The sequence below is a fragment of the Medicago truncatula genome, chromosome 2 (genome assembly GCF_003473485.1).
Source record: "Medicago truncatula cultivar Jemalong A17 chromosome 2, MtrunA17r5.0-ANR, whole genome shotgun sequence".
NCBI classification, from domain to species: domain Eukaryota; kingdom Viridiplantae; phylum Streptophyta; class Magnoliopsida; order Fabales; family Fabaceae; genus Medicago; species Medicago truncatula.
Genome location: NC_053043.1, coordinates 11,473,479 through 11,486,874, shown reverse-complemented (window position 1 = coordinate 11,486,874; position 13,396 = coordinate 11,473,479).

The following is a 13,396-nucleotide window of genomic DNA, read 5'->3' as shown; positions in this document are numbered from 1 at the left end:
GTGGTGGAAGCGTAAAATTCCTGTGTATAAATGTTTTTCAGAATGGGTAACTTTTCATTAACTCTAATTCTTATGAAGGTATTCGTGTGCGAGAATGCAAGAATTTGGATTCCTATGAAATTCCATATGAAAATTTTTTTATACAAAATATATGATTTCAAATTTTGTAGGAATGTTCTTTAAAAAACATAGTAAGAATGTCAAATTATGTGTCGAACGTTTTTTTTTTTTAAATACTCATTAATCAAATCTTCATCTAATATAAACATATAACTTCTTTTATGTGATAACATTTTTTGACATGTATTTTTTAAAACAACTACAACTGATGAGATAAAACCGCAAGTGCACAGTTTACTGAAGTAGTAATAAGGCTTAATACATACTTTGATCCCTTAACTTATTTTTGAATTTCATTTTTATCCTTTAACTTTAAACCGTCTCAATTTGATCCTATAACTTTGCCTCCGTTTACCTAAGTTGTCCCTTCTTACAGTTATGGGACCAAATTGAGACGGTTTAAAGTTAAGGGATAAAAATGAAATTCAAAAATAAATTAAGGGATCAAAGCATGTATTAAGCCTAGTAATAAAGAGTATCATTCCGACAGAGAGTTATGAATTTAGTTAACTTTCAGCAATGATTAGAAAAGAGTTTTAAGTTATAAGGTTTGGATTTTTAATTAAAAGAAAATAATAAAAATAAAAGAGAGCTTTGGGATTATTAGTTGATCATAACGACAAATCCTTCACAAGTCAAAACCTTCAACTTATAACTTTATGTTAGATCTAATTTCTAAAGACAAGTTTCTCTTTAGCATATCATATCTCCTTTCGGTCTCAGTGAATGTGTACCTCTAACAATCACTCCTATTTCGCTGACTTGATTGCTATTAAAATCTTGTAAGTTCGAAAATTTATATGTCTCAAGGATTGCAAAGACTATTTCGCTGGCTTTGCAATCCTTGTCTATATTCACTTGTTCGAATATCAAAACTCCACTTTCGTTTTATGAATTGATATTTGAGATGATGAATTAACAATTACTAACCCTCCACTTTCGCTTCTACAATTTGATAATTATTAATTCATGTTAAAACGGTGAATTTAGATTAGAAGGGTTACATAAAATTAGGGGTTAAAGTTTGGTTTGATTAGGATTATGTCATTGGACTTATCCAACAATCCCAAGACAAGAAGAGTCTGCTCGCTAACGTTCATTGTAGACATAGAAGAGAAGAAGAAGAAGAAGAATAACGTAAAAGTAAATAACAATAAAATAAAGGTGAACTTTTATTCCAAGAACAAAAGATGAATTGTTATGATAGTTAGCTACTCTATTTATAGTCTATAACGACTTAAAACCTAAGCAATACATCACTAGAATGTTCCACAAGAAACCAAGGACTTTTAGGTCAGAAATAAACTAATAGGTAGCTTGTCCGAAAAGCAAAAGCAGCAAAAGGACTAAAGTGGGGCGCGCCTCTTGTATATTCATATTTTTGTCCTCAATCCTTGCACCAAATATTTTTGTATAAGATCTTTTATATTTTTGGTACGAATCAGCTCCAATTCTCTTTTCTTTTGCTCCAAGACTCAATCTTTAGAATATCTGTTCCTGAAATATAATAACTTGCAATTGTAGTAAAAGAGTTCTAAAAAGAAAATAAACTTAAATATAAATAAAACGAACTTAAATATTATATTAAAATAACTAATTATTGACTCATCAACAACATCCTTTATACGACCACATAGCTTATTTATATGTGGTCGCAATCGATCGAGATAGTATAGACACCGCACGTAAGGATCACCGTGCGATTAGCAGGTGCAGCTTGACATTACATTATTAGAGAGTCGTAGTAAAAATTAACGGTTGTTATTATAATTACATTATTAGATCGAGTCTAGATAACATTAGGTCATTTAATAGTAAGAGTCGGTTCATTTAAATTTTTCATTTAGGATATTGATTAGCATTTAGTAATCATAGGATTAGAGTCATAATTAGCATAGGGTAATAACAATAGTAGTAATATAGTGCATTTAGGAAATAAATAGTAGTAATATTGACAAGCCATCTAAGCTCTTCAAGTGATGGCAACTAACGAGGAAATTGAAGAACAGAACTGGGAGCACTTGATTTCACTGTTCAAAAAGGTGAAAGTGAAAACATCCTTTGTGGAGAAACTACAGAAGGAACCAGAATACCTTGATTTTCATAAGGAAGTAGATCTAAAACGGTAGGAGCTGCATAAATCAAAACCAACTAGAAAAGAAGAGCATATCAACATTATTGAAGTAGGGGAAGACACTTGTCAGGTAGAAATTAAGCAGGCAAAGAAAGAAGTAGCGGAAAACTTCAAGGAGCTCCACCAGATCCTCGAAAAATACAAAGTTTATATGCTAGTAGAGGAAATGGCGAAGCAAAGTATGTGTTGCATCAATTTTCTGCAAGAACTGCTGAAAACAACAGTGAATTCATCTGAAGAGGACTACATATCAGTTACTGAAGAGGGTTGCATCAACTTCGAGGTACATGTGTCCGCCAAGTTTGACGGTGAAGGATGTTATACACTCCCTGTGTGCATGGAAGAGACATACATCGGTGAGGCCCTGTGTGATTTTGGAGTCAATGTGAACCTTATAAGTCTAGTAACGGCAAGAGACATACACTCCCAGATGACTTTTAGGATTGTCGACTGACCCCACAAACCAACATGAGTTTTTTCAGCATGTTTTATTCTCACTCGCATGCTTACCAGGAAACTGAAGGTGAAAAACACAAGAAGGGGGGGGTTGAATTGTGTTTTCTTTTTCTCTTAAAAAATACTTCTTCTGATAAAACTTCAGAAGCAGTTTGATTGCTTCTGATGAAATGATCAGAGTCAGATTGCAGCGGAAAAGAACAGAGCAGAGAAAAGAAAGACAAAGACACAGGCAGTTATCCTGGTTCCTTCCACAACACGGAAGTAGTCCAGTCCCCCTTGCACTTCCAAGGAGATTTCACTATAATCACAAAGATTACAACTGCTCAATACTTTCAAAGTATGAGACTTCACAAAACAATGCTCAAGCACACAAGCAAGAGTCTTCCAATGCTCAAGCACTAAGCAAGAGACTTCTAATGCTCAAGCACGCAGGCAAGAGACTTCTAATCAAACAAAAATACAGAGAATTGAGTTTGAATTGAACACTTGATATACAATCAGTGGTGTTCACAATACAATACAGAAAAGACTCTAGACTTTGAATTTCTAAGATGTATCAAATCAGTGCAGAAATTCAGTGTGCTTTGTAGAATCAAATTGACAGAGTTTTGGCGCTTTTAAACTTATGTATCTCTCTCTTGAATCTTCAAGTCTTCATTCCTTTATATAGAGGTGTGAAAGAGACGTTGAGATAATCAGCACGTCTAAAGAGTCGTTTGAAATCCTTTGATTATCCACCAGTGATCCTTTGCCTGATTTGGGTGTAGTCCTTTGAAGAATAAACTTCAAATTCATTCCCATCTTGAGTGTACAAATTCTGCAGGCATGGCTGTTGTTTTGTCTTGTAGCGTAGACAGAAAACAGAGTAGTGGAGGTAGTGGTTGTACACTTGTACTTTGTCAACTCTATTAACGAGAGACAAGAGCTCAGTGCTATCCATATATCCGTTGATACCTCCCTTTCAATTCTTTGTTCTTCTTTGATAAGACTGAATTGAGAATCAGCAACTTTGAATCTTCAGTTTGATTAAAGGATCAAAAGTAGCTTCTGGTGAAGATATTGCTTCTGATGAAAACTTTTGCTTCTGATGACTTTCTGCTTCTGATGACTTTTTGCTTCTGATGACGTCATCTCTTCAGGAGCAGTTTAGCTTCAGGAGCAGTTTTCTTCAGATGCTCAGAATTTCTTTTTTCTTTCCATTGTTCTTCCAAGACCTATTGAAATAACTTGAGTAGCCTTTGGTCCTGTACACTTGAACAATTATTAGTAATAACCAATTGACAATTTTTAATACCTTGTTATCATCAAAACTTAATAAGGTTCATTGTGAAACACATTTTGTTCCAACAATCTCCCCCTTTTTGATGATGACAAACAATAGTATTTAAAATGTTCAATTGTTGTTGATCTAATTAATAAGTTGACTACTGGGACAGAGGTTTGTAAGCTCCCCCTGAGTCTAATAGTTCTTTAAGGTGAGGTTTGTAAGCTCCCCCTAAGTTCTATTCTTATTAATTAAATTTCAATAAAATACTTATAAAATCAAATCAGAAGTATTTAAAAGAAATTTAGAAGTGGTTATAGCAGGGCTCAGTGCCTTAACAAATACTATACATTTACTCCCCCTTTTGTCATCAACAAAAAGAATAGAAACAAAAGAAAGAGTATCAGAGCCAAAACAAAACAAAAGAATAAACATATAATCTTTCAGAGCAAGCAGCATTGAAAACAGTAAATATCATCAGAGTTAAAGTTTGTAAAACATATTGAAGGTGAAAAAGCACAAGATCCAGAAACAATGATAATATATATAAAGAAAGATTAAGATACAAAGACACAGCTACTAAGAACAAAAGTAAAAAAAAAACAAGCTAGAGTTGGGTGTGCAACTAAGGTTGGGCTTGCTTATACAACTGTTCTAAGAGATACTTGATCTGATCATCCTTCTTCTGAAGTAGCTCATCCTTTTCCCTCATTCTTCGTTTAAATCCAGCCTGAATTCTAGCAGCCCTAGTGATGTACTCTTCTTCTGGATAGAAAGGAGTGATGTCCAGCAGAGGCACAAAATTCAGCTCTTTCTCCTTAGCTGCTTCATGCATATCATCCAAAAGCTTTTTCAGCATAGCAGAGTGAGATGACACACATTTAGTTCTAAGCTGATCCAGCAGCTCATCAAAGCTCTTCTGTAGATCCATCCACTGATCATAATAGTGAATAGGAGGTGCAGGAACTGTTCTGCGAAGAATCAGTGCCTGAATCTCATCACTAAGTCTAATCAGCTGTTCCTCTATATACTCAGACTCCAGGATATGGTCAGGGATGGGTGAAGGTTCAGTTTGAGTTGTATGTGATGTGGAAGGTTTGTCAGAGGTTAAGTCTATTATAGTGGGTGAGTCTGGTTGTTGTTGTTGTTCTGTTGTTTGGTCAGAAGTTGTTTGGTCAGGAGCAACTTGTTCAGAAGCAGTTTGCTCCTGAACAGTTTGCTCAGGGATGGTTTGGGTTTCTGTTTGGGTTTCTGTTTGGGTTTCCAAGACAGTCTTCTCAGAAACTGTCTTAGAGGCCTTAGTGGGTGTTGGTTGCATTTCACCACCTAGATGTTTTTCTAAGTTGTGAAGGGTTGAGGATTCTTGGTGTTGGGGGGTTTCTGAAGTAGTTGCATCTGAAGCTACTTCAGAGGCTTTTTGTGGAGATTGGTTATTTGGTGAGTTTGTTTGGGTAGGTTTGGTTTTTAGAAGCTTGTCTATATGTTGGCTAAGGGGTTGGTCATCTGATTCTGTGGATGATGAAGAGGGTGAAGAGGGTAGAGATAGAGACTGAGTATTAGTTGGAGCTTTAGATGGATTACCTGAGGACTGAGCTTCTGGATGAATTGCTTCTGGAGCTGTTGAAACTGGATCTGATGAAGTTGCTCCTGAAGCTTGCTTATTCTTCAAGGCTTGAGAAAGCAGAGTTGCTCCATACTGAACTGTTTCTTGCTCTAACTCAGAAGCTAAAGCAGCAATGTCAGGAGTAGGCACATACCCTGCAGCCTTGAGACGCTCATCCCAGTTCTCTTCCAGTTCTTTCAACATTTCTTCCCTTCTTCCTTCAGCTGTCTTCAGATTTCTTGTTGAATTAGACCTCTTCCTTTTGATGGTCTGAAGAGCAGCTTCTCTTTTATTTTTGGGACTTGAAGGCTTTTCAGAAGCAGCTTGATCAGAAGCAGCTTGTTCAGAACCAGCTTGTTCAGAAGCAGGCTGTTCTGCTGTTTCTTGAGTACTCCTTGTCCTTTTTCTGATAAGAGGGACATCATCCAAATCCTCCACTTCCTCAAGAATGGTGGACATAGCAGATTTTTCCTTCTTAGCTTTCTTATGCTTCTGAGCACCCACCTCAGTAGCATCTTCAGCAAGGTATTCTTCCTTGGTGATCTGCTTCTTTTTAGATTTTCTGCCTTTGGCCACAGGCAGATCACCACCATACATTTCTTCTGGGATATCTTTCAGGCTGATTTTCTTGTTGTAGCTCTTGTAGTAGTCCAAGATGTAGGCCCTCTGCACATCCAGGGGATCTTTCTTGCAGATAGGGATGTGATGAGTGACTAGATCAGATATGACATCAGATTCATGCATATCTGTATCTAGTTTCTTGCAAGTTGAAATTAGCCTCATCTTGACTAGAGTTGCCCCATTGATTATTTTTCCTGTGACTGTTCCCAGCTTCTGATTATCATAAATACCCACGTCTTTCAGGGCACTTAGGAGTCCTCCTTCTTGAAAGATTATGGAGAGCAGCCTTCCATAGGGAACAAACTTCCTGTTCTCCATCTGGCTCTTCTTGAGTTCCTTGATCATGTATTTAAACATATACTTGGGAACGTTCATTGTTGTTTCCTGAGAGATGGTGTGATGCAGAAAGACTTTGTGACCAAGTGAAGGTTGATCATTTCCTCCACCTTTGGGAAAAATGTTTTCATTTTGGATCTTCAGCAGCATTTTCTTTTCCATGCTTAAGGTGCTGTAAGGCTTAGCATCCTTTGATCCGTAGATAGTGTTGTTTACTATCTCCTTCCATGGGCTTGTTCTGGGGTTAGGAATCTCTTCTCCATCGTATGTCCCAGAAGCATCCCTTCTCATGGCTTGAGCAATCACATGCTCATTGATTGTTACAGGAATCCCCATGACGTTTGATCTAATCTCAGTCCCAGTGAAAGCGAGTAGACCCATTTCTTCTCTAGTTTTTCCCTCCAAAGTAGGATCAACCAGAATCATCTGAGCTTCTTCCTGTTTAGCAGCAACTTTGTCAAACACTGAAGCTCTTACCCAGAATTGTCTGACAAGCACTTCATAAGTAGGACCGTTGAGAAGACTGAAGTAACTCATCAGCTTCTGCTTTTTGTAGAATCTTACCAAGTCGCATCCATGATGAGTTAGAGAAGTGAAATCCACTGGATTTTCCGCTTGAATGATTAGATCCCATTCCTCAATCGACATAGTTCTTCCTTTGATTTCATAAGCAGGAGTATCTATATCCATATTTGATGAAGAACCACCGGCAGAACTTGAAGATGCCATTGATATGAAGTGGTTTTAGGGTTCTAAAGAGTTTTTGAGAGGATGAGAGAATGCGTTTACTTTCGCAGAGGGTTAAGACGAAAAATAGAAAGTGTTTGTTGTGAAGTGAGTAGTGTGTGAATTGACTTAGTGTTTTTATTAAAACGTTTGTAATTCAGAAGGGACAAACAAACACAGCATTAATGACAAATTAGGGGCGCGTGTAAGTATGTTAAAAAGCGAATAAAAACATCATTGCCCTTTTTGTTATACTCCAATACAAATAGACCACGTCAGAGACTCTTCAGAAAACTACTTTTTGGGTAATGGGACGGCTGTTACATAAAGTAACTACCAACGTTCCCACTAACCAAGCTATTCAGAAGCAAAGAATAACACTTCTGAAGTTTTAGTGCTGACGTCATCTTCAGAAGCACATTTTCCTCAGAACCTCAGTTAAGAGCTTCTGATGAACCAAAATGCTCCTGAATAAACTTCAGAACCAAACTTCTTATTCAGAGGCAAGCAATTTTTCAATCAGACACAAAATGCATGTTCAAATTTTTCTTAATAAAATCAAATCTTTCAACAGACAAAGGTTTTGTAAATATATCAGCCCATTGATGTTCAGTATCAATGAATTGTATATCTAAAATTCCTTTTTGAACATAGTCTCTGATAAAATGGTGTTTGATTTCAATATGCTTGGCTCTTGAATGTAGAATTGGATTCTTTGACAAACAAATAGCAGCAGTATTATCACAATAAATGGGAATACTGTTAGCATTGATCTGATAGTCTTCCAACTGATGTTTCATCCAAAGTAGTTGTGTGCAACAACTTGCAGCTGAAATGTACTCTGCTTCTGCTGTAGACATAGCAATAGTTGCTTGTCTTTTGCTTGCCCAGGATATCAGATTCTCTCCCAGGAATTGACAATTTCCACTGGTTGATTTTCTTTCAATCCTATCACCAGCATAATCAGCATCACAGAATCCAATCAACTTATAATCTAGGGATTTCCTATACAGGAGTCCAAGATTAGTTGTTCCTTTCAGATACCTGAAGATTCTCTTAACTGCAGTTAAATGAGATTCTCTAGGATCTGATTGAAATCTTGCACACAAGCATACACTGAATAAAATATCAGGTCTAGATGCAGTGAGGTATAACAGAGAACCAATCATACCTCTGTATAGCTTCTGGTCTACTACTGTTCCAGTATCTTCTTTGCTTAAGGTGCAGGTTGGATGCATTGGAGTGTTCATCACTTTACAATCTTCTAGCTTGAACTTCTTCAGAAGCTCCTTTGTATATTTTGTTTGATGAACATATACTCCTTCTTTACTTTGGTTGATTTGAATTCCCAGAAAGAATTTCAATTCTCCCATCATACTCATTTCAAATTCATCCTGCATTAACTTAGAAAATTCTTTGCAAAGAGATGCATTAGTAGAACCAAATATTATATCATCAACATATATTTGCACAATCAAAATATCTTTCTTAAGAGTCCTTCTGAAGAGTGTTGTGTCAACTTGTCCTCTTTCAAAATCATTTTTAATTAAGAAATTACTTAGTCTATCATACCAAGCTCTGGGAGCTTGTTTCAAGCCATATAGTGATTTCTTAAGTTTATAAACATGGTCAGGATGCTTAAGATCCTCAAACCCAGGAGGTTGTTTAACATACACTTCTTCTTCAATGACACCATTAAGAAAAGCACTTTTGACATCCATTTGATATAATATTATGCCATGATTAATTGCGTAGGATAGAAGTAACCTGATTGCTTCCAATCTTGCAACTGGAGCAAATGTTTCAGTGTAATCAATGCCTTCTTGTTGACTGTAGCCTTGAGCAACAAGTCTGGCTTTGTTTCTGGTTACTTCTCCTTGTTCATTCAGCTTGTTTCTGAATACCCATTTTGTTCCAATAATGTTCTTCTGAGAAGGTTTGGGTACCAGATCCCACACATCATTCCTTTGGAATTGATTTAGCTCTTCTTGCATAGCTAATATCCATCCATCATCTGAGAGAGCTTCTTCAACAGTTTTGGGCTCAATTATTGAAAGCAGTCCTATTAAAGACTCTTCTTGTCTAAAATGTGATCTTGTTCTTCTAGGACTATCTTTGCTTCCAATGATTAACTCCTCAGGATGTGAAGATTTGTGCTTGAATTTAGGTTGAATAACCTGCTGAGTGTTATCTTGAAAGTCCTCAGAAGCAATTTCATTCTGTACTTTTGAGCTAGGTTCTGCTTCTGAATTAGACTCAGCTTCTGGAGTGATTTCAGTTTCTGGACTAGATTCAACTTCTGTATACTTTTCAGAATCAGAAGGTTGATCAGATTCTGATGCATCTTCAGAATCAGTTGTACCTGCATTACTTTCACTTTGCTCTGAAGTTTTACTTCCAGGCTCTCTATCATCAAATTTTACATGCATAGATTCTTCAACACATTGTGTTTCTGAATTATACACTCTGTATGCCTTTGACCTTTCAGAGTAACCTAAAAAGATTCCTCTTTGAGCCTTGGCATCAAATTTCTTCAGATAGTCTTTAGTGTTTAAGATGTAACAAGTACATCCAAACTGATGAAAGTAAGAGATATTGGGTCTTCTTCCTTTAAAGAGTTCATATGCTGTTTTCTCCAACATAGGTCTGATATAGATCCTATTTTGAATATAACATGAAGTATTGACTGCTTCTGCCCAACAATGTTTAGCTAAGTTGTTTTCATGGATCATGATTCTGGCCATTTCTTGTAAGGTTCTGTTCTTTCTCTCTACAACCCCATTTTGTTGTGGAGTTCTAGGAGAAGAAAACTCATGGAGAATCCCATGTTTTTCACAAAAAAGTTCAAATGGCTCATTTTCAAATTCTCCACCATGATCACTTCTGACTTTCAAAATTTTCAATTCTTTTTCAAATTGTATTTGAGTGCAGAAGCTGCTAAACACTTCACATGCATAGTCTTTACTTTTAATGAATTTTACCCAAGTCCATCTGCTGTAATCATCAACAATGACTAATCCGTATTTACTTCCATATAAAGATGCAGTGTTAACTGGACCAAAAAGATCAATATGGAGTAATTCTAAGGGTCTGGAGGTTGATACAATGTCTTTAGATTTGAAAGAACTTTTCACAATTTTCCCTTTCTGACATGCACCACAAAGTGCATCTGAATGATAATCAATGTTAGGCAATCCTTTGACCAGTTGTAACTTGCTAATTTTAGAAATTAATCTCCAATTAGCATGTCCCAACCTTTTATGCCATACCCATTTTTTATCATTCATTGACAGAAGGCAAATTACCTTCTGATCAGCCAGATCAGAGAAATTTATTTTATAGACATTCTCAACTCTCTTTCCCTTGAATGTAATGGATTTGTCATCCTTGTTGACTAGTGTGCAGTTGGTCTTACTGAACGTTACATCATACCCATTGTCACAAAATTGACTAATGCTCAATAGGTTATGCTTCAGACCATCTACTAGCCACACATTATTAATTGAGATGGAGGAATTACCAATAGTACCTGTACCAATGATCCTTCCAGTTTGGTTGCCACCAAACTTCACTTCTCCTCCATCTTTCATTGTAAGGGTAAGGAACAAAGCTTTCTCTCCAGTCATGTGCCTTGAACATCCGCTGTCTAGGTACCATGACCTTTGTTTCTCTCTTGCCCTTAAGCACACCTGCATTTTTGGCCAATTCAGATTTAGGTACCCATATCTTCATGGGTCCTTTTGGGTTAGTTTTGGAGGTTTTACTTTTCCTCCCTTGTACCTTAGGGTGAATGCTGAGTGGCTTCTGATCATTCAATACTTTAGGTTTGACACCTTTTGGTATTGTTTTCTCAGAAGCAGTAGCTGCTTTGTTCTTCTGATCCTTTTGTTTTAGAATTTTAGATTCTGGTTTAATCAGATTCTGATGAACAGATTCTGATCTTTTCAGAATTTTAATCTTTTGACTCTTAGGATCAGATTTTGTCATTACCTTGATCTTAAGATTCTCTGGCTTTGATGTGATCTTAGCCTGTGAACCTGAAGCTTCAGGTTTTGACTGAACAGCAGTTATAGCATTTGTACCTTCAGGCACAAAGGTGGATTTCAATCCATCCTTGATACAATCACAGTAGCTCTTGAGACTGTATTCTTTGGATTTCTCCTCAGAATATCCAATCCCTTTGCCTTTGTTCTTGTATGTGCTGTAGATCATAGAAGCAACTTTGCTTCTGTCTATTCCAGCCATAATAAAATCATCCAAGGCAATCTCATGTTTATTGCCTGAACCTTTATCACATTTTTCTTGTAGCTTCTGACAAAGACTCTTGAGTCTATCTTCATATGTTGTTGATATGAGGTTAAACCCTTTGAGTTCTTCTTCAGAAGCTTTCAGTTCCAATAGAGTTGATTTTTGTTGTTTCATCAAATCAACATATTTTTCTTTTAAATCTGTCAACTCATTGGTTCTGTGTTCAAACAGTGATAAAAGTTCTTTTAGAGAATCAACAAGTTCTTGTCTAGGGATTTTGGAATATACCTCATTTTCATCTTCTGAATCTGATTCAGCTTCTGATACTGCTTCTGATGATACTGTTGCCACTAACCCAACGGCTGCCTTAGCATCATCATCAGCTTCTTCTTTATCAGAACCAGATTCACTATCCAAATCTTCCCAGGTCGCCATCAAGCTCCTTTTGATTTGCTTTCTGAATTTACTGGAGTTGAAGCTTGATTTCTTGGATTTGCCTTTAAACTTCTCCTTCTGAAGATCAGGGCAATCAGCAATGAAATGACCAGGCTTCTTACAATTGAAGCATCCCTTCTGATCTTCTTTCTTGAAGTTCTTGTAGCTACCTCTCTTGCTCAAAAATTTCTTCTGCTTCCTTGCCAGATACTCAAGTTTGTTGGACAGCATAGCCATCTTTACAGATTGATCTTCATCAGAATCTCCATCAGGTGATTCTTCTTCAGATTCACTGGCTTTGTAGGCTTTGGAAGACTTTGAGGTCTTTCCTTTAGATGGTAAAGCAATGGATTTACTCTTCTTAGAGGTTTCATGCTCATTTAAACTCATTTCATGCACTTTGAGTGAGCTAACAAGATCTTCAACACTTAAAGTATTTAGATCCTTAGCTTCCTCAATAGCAGTTACTTTGGGTCTCCATCTTGAAGGTAAGCTTCTCAAAATCTTACTAACATGATCAGAGGCAACATAGCTTTTCTTCAGTATTTGCAATCCAGAAACTAAAGTTTGAAATCTTGAGTACATTTCTTCTATACTCTCATCATCCTTCATTCTGAAAAGTTCATACTGATGAACTAGCATCAAAGCTTTAGCCTCTTTTACTTTCTTGCTGCCTTCAAAGTTTGCACATAGAGAAGCAAACATGGCCTTCGCAGTAGATTTGTCACTCATTTTCATGTATTCGGTGCGAGGTATAGAAGCCACAATGATTCCTCTTATCTTGTGGTGTTTCTTATAAAGCTTCTTCTGAGCAGGAGTATGTATTCTTCTGTCTATAGCAGCTCCTTCTTCATCCAAATCCAGATCATCAACTCCATCTTCCAGTATATCCCATAGCTCTTCATCCAATCCCATGATAAAGCTGTACATATTAGTTTTCCACCATGAAAACTCTTCTGGATCTCCATTAAACTTTGGAGCTTTTCCAGAGTCTGTTTTCTTGTCAGCAGTATCATAGTCATGCTTGACACTTGTGTATTTTGGAGTAACTGATTCCTCATCTCCAGACATGTTTTTCTAAAAGATCTTGAACTGTAACACGGTTAAGTGCTGTGATAACAGAGCAAGCTCTGATACCAATTGAAGGTGAAAAACACAAGAAGGGGGGGGGTTGAATTGTGTTTTCTTTTTCTCTTAAAAAATACTTCTTCTGATAAAACTTCAGAAGCAGTTTGATTGCTTCTGATGAAATGATCAGAGTCAGATTGCAGCGGAAAAGAACAGAGCAGAGAAAAGAAAGACAAAGACACAGGCAGTTATCCTGGTTCCTTCCACAACACGGAAGTAGTCCAGTCCCCCTTGCACTTCCAAGGAGATTTCACTATAATCACAAAGATTACAACTGCTCAATACTTTCAAAGTATGAGACTTCACAAAACAATGCTCAAGC